The sequence below is a fragment of the Nanorana parkeri genome, unplaced genomic scaffold (assembly GCF_000935625.1).
Source record: "Nanorana parkeri isolate BGI_ZX_2015 unplaced genomic scaffold, ASM93562v1 scaffold371, whole genome shotgun sequence".
Taxonomy (NCBI): domain Eukaryota; kingdom Metazoa; phylum Chordata; class Amphibia; order Anura; family Dicroglossidae; genus Nanorana; species Nanorana parkeri.
Window position 1 is genome coordinate 646892 of NW_017306639.1, and position 11914 is coordinate 658805.

At 51.3% G+C, this 11914-nt stretch overlaps 1 protein-coding gene across 1 annotated transcript in view; it reads left to right on the forward strand.

Annotated features, from left to right (window-relative positions):
* LOC108789040 (glial cell line-derived neurotrophic factor-like) overlaps window positions 1-11914 on the forward strand; it is a 39378-nt gene that overhangs the window by 21832 nt on the left and 5632 nt on the right. The window lies entirely within an intron of this gene.

An 11914-nucleotide genomic window follows, 5' to 3' on the forward strand; every position in this document is an offset into this window, starting at 1 on the left:
GTTTTCTGTCCAATGAGAGTGCCGAAACAAATTACAAAGTGTCCAAAATCTTTTAGTGATTAACATTAGTTCACAGCAGGATAGCGGACAGCAGGCAACGCGTTTCGGGGGGTCCAACAAACAACAAGCAGGCAGGACTCTATCCAAAGAACGTTTTCTCCGGAGTTCCCCTTTAAGCCTGCTCTTCTCTCACACTCGGAATGTTGGACGGCGAATCTTCTTTTTTTTGGCGTGACTTCGGAGTGCGAGGCGCGGAGAGGTGAACCTGCGTTGTCATTGCCCGGAGGAGGCGCATTGCAGACCTTTCGCTGTACAGAAGGAGTCCAACCTGCTGATCCTGTGACAGGAAGACGTTCGGTTACTTAGGAGACGACGAGATTCACCCGCAGAGCAGAACATTCCCTATTGATCCACCGCGATCACTCCTGTCTCTGTCTATTGTGTCTCTGGGAATGCCGCAGGCGGCTTCACAGCATCTTCTGCTGCCAGTTAAAGTGGACCTGTCATCAGATTGACCCGTTCATGAGGCATGCAAAGTCATGTGTCAGTGTGACCCTTCCAGGTGTTTATAACCTCTCACAGAGATCACATGACTCCCCCTGACGATGCCTTCATCTGCTTCCCTCTCCAGACTGACAGCGCCATCTTTGTTCAGGCATCACTAAGGTCCACCATCTGCTTCCTGGTCTAAAATGCCAGCTCACCCATGACTCGGTCATGTAAATCCCGTGCAGTCCTTGGCCCTGATCACAAATGGCTGACACAGATCGGCCCCCTGCTGCAGTCTCTCACCTTGGGACTTGCAACAAAGTTACAATGTTGCAGTCTGATTACTAGTGTGGGGGGGGGGCAGTGGGGAACTGAGGATATTCTTTTTTCTGCCTGCAGCAAAGTGATATTGTTGCTGTGTAGTGTGACATGTCAGGAGTTACATGATTGCTCATCTCTGAGCCGGTGTTCTATCGAAAGTTCCAACTCCTCGAGATCTCCAACCATCTGACTTCCGGTTTGCTTGGAAGTAAGAGGCGTGGCCGAGAAGGCTGTACTGCACGTGCGGGAAATGCAGCGGGTGGCGCACGTGCAGTACAGCGAGGAGGGTGGATGCATGGTGCCTGAGTGGCAGACTGCCCCCTAGTGTCTATGGATGACCTTGCATCTTTATGGATTGGATTGGGGCATAACGAGAATTGCTTGGTCCCCCAATCAGGGCCTATGGGGGGGTACGTCTTCCTCTACCCAGAAAACACCCATCGCTGATCGTTTTCTGTCTGTCGCTCTCCAACATACCAATTGCGCAGATGCGCTATCTCGGCCCGTAAACATCACTCCGTCTCCCCCAACGTGTTTACACGGCGCCCGCCTGGTACTCGCGTCTCTGACAGCGAACTCCACCTGTGTAGTGTTACAGGCGGCGGGGGGTGAACGGGGGCGCTCCTGGCTCATAAACTTTCATGGGATCGCATTAGAAAATCCTCACATTCTGCAGATGGAAGGGGCGAGTTCCGTCGCCGAGGGTACCATTGGTGGAGCTGCCAATGGTCATTCCGAGGATTCAATCTTTATCGTTCCATGAACAGTAACAATGTAACTAGGGCCGGTGCTAGACTATTTTGCACCCTAGGCAAGACCAGCTACTTGCGCCCCCCCTCCTCCCGCGCGGCTCCATTCTCCTGCCGGCTAGCTTCCGCAGGCGACAGGTGGATGTAAACAGCTGGGAACAATAGCCAGACTGCTATTGGCTATTTTAATTTGAAATAGCCAATAGCAGGCCGGCTATAGAAACACCACACCTCTACTCACCTCTACTCAGTGGTTGGGTTCAATGGCCAGCCTGCCATTTCCTTTGGCAATTTGAAATAGAGGGGGGCGCATGGGGGGTGTCCTGTGAGTGGTCAATGTTAGCGTCCTCCCGTGACCCAAAGCTCAGTATACCGCGAGCTGCAGCTCCCTATATACTGAGACGCCGCAGCCGGGACGGATCCCGACATTACTGTCTGGATCCGCCCGGGCCCTGCTGCGTGAGTGACAGCGGGCTCTGACTATCTAGAGCCAGCTGTGCCCTCCCCCGTCCGTTCCGCCAGTCAGCGCTGGAGGATCGGAGAGGGGAATCCCTGCAGGGAGCCGTGAGTGACAGTCACATCTGCAAGGAGATGATTGAGAAGTGCGCGAGCGACGGTATGCGTTCCCTCACTTCCCGATCTATTGAGCCGACGTGTGACAGTTTCATCGTCAGGGGCGTCCCGAGGCTAGGGGGACACCCGGGGCGGTAACCGAGGGTCACCCCGCCGAGAAGCCAATAGCAGGCCGGCTATAGAAACACCACACCTCTACTCACCTCTACTCAGTGGTTGGGTTCAATGGCCAGCCTGCCATTTCCTTTGGCAATTTGAAATAGAGGGGGGCGCATGGGGGGTGTCCTGTGAGTGGTCAATGTTAGCGTCCTCCCGTGACCCAAAGCTCAGTATACCGCGAGCTGCAGCTCCCTATATACTGAGACGCCGCAGCCGGGACGGATCCCGACATTACTGTCTGGATCCGCCCGGCTGCGTGAGTGACAGCGGGCTCTGCCTATCTAGAGCCAGCTGTGCCCTCCCCCGTCCGTTCCGCCAGTCAGCGCTGGAGGATCGGAGAGGGGAATCCCTGCAGGGAGCCGTGAGTGACAGTCACATCTGCAAGGAGATGATTGAGAAGTGCGCGAGCGACGGTATGCGTTCCCTCACTTCCCGATCTATTGAGCCGACGTGTGACAGTTTCATCGTCAGGGGCGTCCCGAGGCTAGGGTGACACCCGGTGCGGTAACCGAGTGTCACCCCGCCGAGACGTCATCGCGCACGCGCGGCAGTATTCTGATACCTGCCGGCGGCCATCTTGGTGATGGACGCCGGCAGAGAGAGGAGGGTACAGTCACCCGGCGGGATAGGGTATGCCGCCGGGTCCCCTCCTCTCTCCTGATACTGTCGGGAGTTCGGCCCATGACCGAGCGCCCGACTTTTCAGAGGGGGGTGACACCAACATGACTGTGAGTCATTTTGGTGTCACCCCTCCAATGGTGTCACCCGTGTGCGGCCGCACCCCCCCTTGTGACGCCACTGTTCATTGTCACAGGTCGGCTAGAACTATGAGGCTGCGTGAAAATCACCCTCCTCAGAGTTCTCCTTTAATGTCGCTGCATTTAACCCTTCAGCCAGATGACCGGACGTCTTGAAGTTGCATGTTTGTCTCAGTACGCTGTCTTCTGTGTGGAGCTAAAAGTCGATGTAAACCCAATCACTGAACTCTCGTCGCATCCTGTTCATGGATTTTCAAAAGTCATTTTCGGTCTTTCAAAATCTGCAGTTTTCCTTAAAATAATCCCCGGTGATCCTGCCACGAAGGTCCGTGTTCAGGCACTTCCTGTTCTAGAATGACAACGCTCTGTCCCTGTATCCCAGTTGCGCCCCTGTGTTGTCACCCTGTCACATGGGCTTCCGATGGAGATTGGCCATTCTATGAGGGGCATTCATTGAATGAGGGGCATAGGGACTTGAATGAGGGGCATAGGGACTTGAATGAGGGACATACGGACTTGAATGAGGAACATGGGGACTTGAATGTGGGACATAGGGACTTGAGTGAGGAACATGGGGACTTGAATGTGGGACATAGGGACTTGAATGAGGAACATGGGGACTTGAATGAGGGACATACGGACTTGAATGTGGGACATAGGGACTTGAATGAGGGACATAGGGACTTGAATGAGGAACATGGGGACTTGAATGAGGGACATACGGACTTGAATGAAGTACATGGGGACTTGAATGCGTGACATAGGGACTTGAATGAGGAACATGGGGACTTGAATGAGGGACATACGGACTTGAATGAGGAACATGGGGACTTGAATGTGGGACATAGGGACTTGAATGAGGAACATGCGGACTTGAATGTGGGACATAGGGACTTGAATGAAGGACATACGGACTTGAATGTGGGACATAGGGACTTGAATGTGGGACATAGGGACTTGAATGAGGAACATGGGGACTTGAATGAGGGACATACGGACTTGAATGTGGGACATACGGACTTGAATGAAGTACATGGGGACTTGAATAAGGGACATACGGACTTGAATGTGGGACATAGGGACTTGAATGAGGGACATACGGACTTGAATGTGGGACATAGGGACTTGAATGTGGGACATAGGGACTTGAATGAGGAACATGGGGACTTGAATGAGGGACATACGGGCTTGAATGAGGTACATGGGGACTTGAATTCGGGACATAGGGACTTGAATGTGGGACATAGGGACTTGAATGAGGAACATGGGGACTTGAATGAGGGACATACGGACTTGAATGAAGTACATGGGGACTTGAATAAGGGACATACGGACTTGAATGAAGTACATGGGGACTTGAATAAGGGACATACGGACTTGAATGAGGGACATACGGACTTGAATGAAGTACATGGGGACTTGAATAAGGGACATACGGACTTGAATGTGGGACATAGGGACTTGCGGTATGCGTTCCCTCACTTGAATGAGGGACATAGGGACTTGAATGAGGAACATGGGGACTTGAATGTGGGACATAGCGACTTGAATGAGGGACACAGGGACTTGAATGTGGGACATAGGGACTTGAATGAGGGACATAGGGACTTGAATGAGGAACATGGGGACTTGAATGTGGGACATAGCGACTTGAATGAGGGACACAGGGACTTGAATGAGGGACATAGGGACTTGAATGAGGAACATGGGGACTTGAATGTTGGACATAGCGACTTGAATGAGGGACACAGGGACTTGAATGTGGGACATAGGGACTTGAATGAGGGGCATAGGGACCTGCATGAGGGACATGCATGAGGGAGCATTTTCGCTCCTCTGTCACCCTCTGCGACCTATTTATAAAGCTCTCGGCGTTTGGCAGGTGAAAGGACGGAGTTTGCATACGGCAGCGCACTGTAAATATTGATACTTTACACGCTTGTTTGCCCGGAGCTCGTCGCATCCGGCAGGGAGGGGGTTACATTCTTTTAAAGACGATCCCTCTTCCAACCCCCCTCCTGTACAATGCAGACACCTCCCCGCCTGTGCTGCAGAAGGTGCTGCCAGCGCCGAGCACAGACCTGCAGATGACAGCACTGGGGTAGGACAATTCTTCTATATATTCACCTTTCTTCTTCCCTTCCCCGATCCCTACTCCACAATACAACTTCATTCATCAACTTGTAGGGCTCGTCCATTTCATCAATACTACACTGAACGAACCCCCTCGGGGCTAGAGTACAATATTGGGGTACAGTATTGGCAGGAGGTCCTGATCCCTCTAATTTCTCGGGGGGGGGGGTTTCCTGATGGTGACAACAGTGGACCATGTCCGTGTAATGTGTGTTGAAACGGCCACTTGTAGTCTCCAGTCGGAAGCCCATGAGATAGGGTGACACCACAGGAGCACTATTAGGAGACAGGGACAGCGCGTTATCACCCTACAACAGGAAGGACCTTCATGACACGATTGCCAGGGATTATTGTTATTAATAACAGATACAAAGTGCAGCAGTTGACTTTTAACATTTCATGAACATGTTACAGCTTTTAAGGTTTTAGTGATTGGGTTTAGCATCTGCATTAAAGGAGAACTATGGTGGTCATTCCTTTCCCCATAGATCTCCTAAGAGTCACAGGAGGACACAAACTAGCGTCCTCCCGTCACCCTAGGCTCAGTATGTAGGGAGCTACAGCTGAGACGCCGCAGCCGGGACGGATCCCGACATTACTGTCTGGATCCGTCCAGCTGCGTGACTGACAGCTGGCTCTAAAGAATATTTGTCGTTCAGTTGATTCCTATTGACAGCTTTCCCCCGTTGTCGGCAGTGACTGATTGTATAGGAGAGACAGAGTCAGGTTCTGAATTGTGTTCCGGTTTATGATAAGTCTGCAGGCATTGCAGAAGCTGAACCCCCGGGTGCGGTGTGGTTGGCATTGGCAGGTATGGATTGGTATGGTGATGAGCAGATGTTGGTCTGCTGGTGTCAGAGAACATCTCGGTGTGATGGGAATTTGATGCACAGAAAACTTACAGCTGGTTGTGGCGGAAGATTCAATATTTGGGGGCCTGTTTAGAAAATGTTCACAGAGTGAGCGCCTCTGCAAGCGAGATTCACAGCCAATATGGCCACTAGATGGACCCAGATAGCGAGGATAACTTGCTACAAACTTGTGGCGGGGTGAAATTGTAATTTTGTTAACTTTGCTGCACATATTCCTGGCGGGTTGTAGACTTGCAGAACACTCGCAGCACAAGTTCTAGGCGACACTTTTTTAATTTGTAGCAAATTTGCTTGGCGAGTCTACAGCAAGAGTCCTGCAGGTCTTAGCAAGAGCTCTGCAAGCTCGCTGGTCTGGAGACTTGCAATGCAGACTCGCTGTAATTGTGCAACAAAATTGTGAAGCTCGGCAAGTCTGCAATAGTTTAGCGAGTCATTCTCAAACTTGCAGCTCAATTTCTTGCTATCTGGGGAGCTGAGGAGCACAGGAAACTCCTATAGGGTATAAGAATAAGAAATGCCTTTGTTTCTCAGTTGCATCTGGTGGCTTTGATGCACTGAGGATCCCATTAGTATATATGTCGCAGGTATCAACTCTAAACTTCTAAAGGCTGTTCATTGTCAGCTGGGATGTTCCTGGAGTTCCCCAGAGCAGTCTATATCTAGGATATTCCTGGTGGTCCCCAGAGCAGTCTACATCCAGTGTTCCTGGAGATCCCCGGAGCAGTCTACATCCAGGATGTTCCTGGAGATCCCCGGAGCAGTCTACATCCAGGATGTTCCTGGAGATCCCCAGAGCAGTTTACATCCAGGGTGTTCCTGGAGATCCCCCGAGCAGTCTACATCCAGGATGTTCCTGGAGATCCCCGGAGCAGTCTACATCCAGGATGTTCCTGGAGATCCCCAGAGCAGTCTACATCCAGGATGTTCCTTGTGGTCCCCAGAGCAGTCTACATCCAGGGTGTTCCTGGGGATCCCCAGAGCAGTCTACATCCAGGTTGTTCCTGGGGATCCCCAGAGCAGTCTACATCCCGGATGTTCCTGAAGATCCTCAGAGCAGTATATATATATCCATGGTGTTCCTGGTGGTCCCCAGAACAATCTATAGCCAGAAAATTCCTGGAGATCCCTGGAACAATCTACATACAGGATGTTCCTGGAGATCCCCAGAGCAGTCTACATCCAGGGTGTTCCTGGGGATCCCCTGAGCAGTCTACATCCCGGGTGTTCCTGGAGATCCCCTGAGCAGTCTACATCCAGGGTGTTCCTGGAGATCCCCTGAGCAGTCTACATCCAGGGTGTTGCTGGTGGTCCCCAGAGCAGTCTATATAAAAGAAAGAGAGCACCACAAATGAAGGATAAGTCCAGTAACAGTCTATTATTCACAGCTGGGGACAAGCTTCATGTTTGGGTCCACCATGAGTTTAACCTGAACCCAAGCTGACGGGTGTTCCTGGAGATCCCCTGAGCAGTCTACATCCAGGGTGTTCCTGGAGATCCCCTGAGCAGTCTACATCCAGGGTGTTGCTGGTGGTCCCCAGAGCAGTCTATATAAAAGAAAGAGAGCACCACAAATGAAGGATAAGTCCAGTAACAGTCTATTATTCACAGCTGGGGACAAGCTTCATGTTTGGGTCCACCATGAGTTTAACCTGAACCCAAGCTGTTCGCATGGCCAGCCTGCCAAACCTCCCTCTGGGTCTTCGCAACCAATGACACTGTAGTGGTCCGCACAGTGTCACTCGAGGATGGTAGCGGCTGAGCCACACATTGTCATTGGTTGCTAGGACACAGGTGTCCCTGGGTTTGGTTTATTTAGACCTTTGGTGAACCCAAATTTCTAGCTGGGTTCAGCAAACATCCAACGACAGGTAACTTGCCCGAGGTCCATTGATAAAGAACCTGTGTAATCTGTATCTGCCACCTGTATACGTTGGCAACACTAGTAGAGACGTTATAGCCAATGCGTTTCAGGGTTCACAAATCCCCCCTCATTAGGACTTGTATGCTGACAATGACTGACCACAATACTGGACCGACAATTACGGGAAATGCCACGATGACAACGGAATGCGGTGTCATCGTGGCTCTGTCCTGCCTACCCAGAATACTTGGCAGTGGCGGGTTTTTTTCTTAAAGGGGCAGTGCAAGCCCCAACCAGCACCATCTAACCGTCACACAGCTACCATACCTCTGTACCTGGGGCGACTAATAATGACCTGTCCCTGCCCATCGCTGAACAAACCCCCCCCCCTCACTTTGGAGAGATTTCCTCTCACTTCCTGTTGTTTCTCCGTGACAGGAAGTCAAGTCAAATCTCCCCAATGGCCAAAAATAAACCGACAGCTTTGAATCCTTCTCTACTCCATCCAAAATGCAAAACAAAGACGGTCGCTTGAAGCAGGCTTGTTTCAGATCAATGACCTGCACTGAAACCTTCAGCAATGGCGGCCCTTGTACAGGGACAAGTCTGCGCTCCGGAAGTTCAGATTGTGGAAGAGTTTAAACTTTTGGGGGTTTTTTTGTGTGTGACCCCATTGTGTAAATTTTCCCCTCACTTCCTGTACCTGTGACACCAGGACAGGAAATGGGGAGGTGCCGTTGTCACCGGGAGAGGAGGGCATGTATTGCAATAAAAACATCATTAGAAGTCCTAACCCTTTCCGACTCGACTACAAACGTGCCATGCAATGTATGTCACCGCGCGCCCGGCTCCTCATCAGACGTGTTTGTCATGCGCGTTTTATATCTTTTGACCTAATTTGGGTAGAGCGTGTGATGGGAACCGCGCAGGGAATTAATCTGAATCGCAGGATGACCTTTGGGAAGGAGACTCAGCAGCCGCTTATTATTAATAGCCAAGTGACATGGACTTAGCATGACGGGCTGTAGGGGGAGATGGGCTGCGGCGCTGCTGCCACCTTGTGGGGAAGTTGATGTTTGCGGCTTGTTAGATTTGGGGGGAATCTTTTGCAGAAATTCAGCTTTGTTTCTATTATCTTTCCAAGTCTGCGTGAATGAAACCCCCGGACACGTCACAATTTACAGCGACAGGATCATTGGTCAGAAACGCTCAATGAAATGCCGTCCGCGAGCTCCAGTCGGTGACTTTGCCTGGGCTGAGACGATGTCATCAGCCTGCTGCAGGCAGGAGAAAGCATTTCCTCAGTCTCCCCTCCCCCCAGTGATCAGTCTGCTGCAGGCAAGAGGGTGCCGAGGTTGCCTACCCCCATCATACGCATTGATTTTTTATATAAAAAGCATCATGCATAAAAACGCAAAGGTGTAAATCCAGTTTTAAAGGCCGTTGCAACCTTAAAGGACAAGTACACCTTGAGTGAACTTGTCCTTTAATATTTCCACAAGTCTGCTGTCTCTCTTCCTTTCGGCTCCATCTAGTGGCCATAATTCAGTATTACATCACATTCCATCACATTAGCCCCATTCATTCCTATAGGTAAGCCGAACATATGGCGGCCTTCAGCGGTCCAGCAGAGGATTGGCTTACCCAATGGAATGAGTGGGACCGTGGTACACATGTGCACTGAGAGGAACACCCAGCTGGGTGGCTTGTGCAGGAAAGGTGCGGTGCCAAGCAGGGGCACACAGGGAAGTTTTCTGGATGAAGGGGGTAGCTATTCCTTTAGGTGGGCAGCACCCGGGCAATGGATGGAACTGTTTAAAGGCCAATTGTACAGTCGTCCTTTACCACCAAACCCATCGTACCCCAACTCACCTTCCCCATTGACTTCAATGCAGAATGACGACACGTGATTGTGACGGACCCCAGTAGCCAGGATGAGTATGTACATTCGGACTGCACAACCCAGCAGGGGTCCACCTGCTAAAGATCTCCAGGCAGCCATAGCAGGAGCCTGGCCAGAATGTCATTGTCCTGAGCTCCTTCAGAGTACAAAGGGAGATAACGAGGGGGGTGGGGTGTTGACAGTCTTTTCACAACCAGGTCACACAGTAGAACTTAAACATAACCCAACACAGGGGCGTCCCCACCAGGCTGGGTGACACCTGGAGCGGTAACCAAGTGTCACCCCCGCCGAGACGTCACTGCGCATTCGCGCGATTACGCCACCAGTAAACCAAAAGTCAGATGGTTGGAGATCTCGAGGAGTTGGAGGTTTTGATAGAACACCGGCGTCTCAGTCCAGGAAGTAGATGGTTACTCCGGATGATGCCTGAATAAACATGACTCTGTCCTTTTGGGGAGAAAAGTAGGTGAAAGCAGGGGCGTCCCGAGACTGGGTGACACCCGGAGCGGTAACCGAGTGTCACCCCGCCGAGACAATACACTCATAAAGTGACGACCATGTCTCCGCAGTGATCATATGATGTATGGAAGTCACTGTTATAAACAATGGGGCGCCGCTCATTCCATAAACTCGCCCTTTAGAAGAGCCGGCACGGGAAGCCGTGAGGTCAAACCAGACCGCCATCAGTCTATGTAATCTGCATTCGTGTGCACTTTCACCCCCTGACCCGGAGGCTTCCCAGCACTCGGAATCTTCTCCCCCGACTTCACACCGATTGCTCCTTCTTGTTCTCACAGGTCGCTCTCTCTCTACACCAGGGGCCTCAAACCTCCAGCTGTGGGTGAAACTACAAATCCCATGATGCATCTCTCTTCAGCAGTCATGTCTGTGGCTGTGAGAATCTTGCAATGCCTCATGGGATTTGTAGTTCCGCCCACAGCTGGAGAGCCCGGAGGTTTGAGACCCCCTGCTCTACACACACGGAATGTAAAAGATCCGAAACGCAAACATTTCCCCAGGAATCCAGCAGAAGCGTTGAAGACTTCGCCCCTCTGTGAGCCGCGTGTCGCAACACGTCCTCCCTACACGTGAGCTGATTCCACGTGACGCAAATTATTCCAGCCCAGAAGGTGAGCGCAACCACTCCTGTGTGCACCGTCTCACCTTCCTCTCTGCTGATGACCCTGGCGGAGGCCCTACCTAGAGAAGATGTAAACCCTAATCACTAAAAGCTCGTAGACCATTCAACGTGTCCCCATCAAGGTCCCGCCGTCAAGGTCTTTGTTCAGGCACTTCACCGGTGACAACTGTCTCCCAAATTTTCTCCTGCGTTGTCACCTTGTCACATAAGACTACAATGAGCCGTGCTGTCAAACATGGAATAGACATGGTCCACTGCTGTCACCATCAGGGAACATGCATTTGGCCGGAGAAGAAATGCAACAATGCAGCATAAAAAAATACCGCATGGGGGTTTATTTATAAACAATTCACTGAAACATTCGCCCCGTGCATCTCTGCGAACATTCATTCTGTGTGAATAGCAGCAAACATGAACATTCTTCTCTTCAGGGGGGAACATAATGTAATGAATGTAATACTGCCTTATGGCCTCTAGAGGGAGATGAGGAGCAGAGGAAAGAAATAGGTTCACTTGCTAGAATGATTGTTATTGGAAGAAGTTTGTGTTCCCCGGACCCTCGGAGCGTCTTGTTGTCCATCTTGGGGAGGCAGTTGGTTTCCTTGTTCTCTGATGAGGTTTTTGGGAGTCCGGGTTGCGGTCAGATAAAGTGTTTCAAAGTATCGGAATAAAGTCTGTTGTATTCAATGTTCTGTTTGTGTAAATTGTCAATGTAAAGAGATATCATGTATAATGTTTCTGCCTGAGAAGTCCTACGTGGCCGAGGACCGGACACTGTGACCAGGAGGTCAGATCCTGACGCTCGCCTTGTCTCTGAGGATCTCCGAGTGTTAATCTCTCTGCCGATCCCTGTACTGGCTACCATCCTCCACCCCCCTCTGCCGATCCCTGCACTGGCTTCCATCCTCCACCCCCCTCTGCCGATCCCTGCACTGGCTTCCATCCCCCACCCACC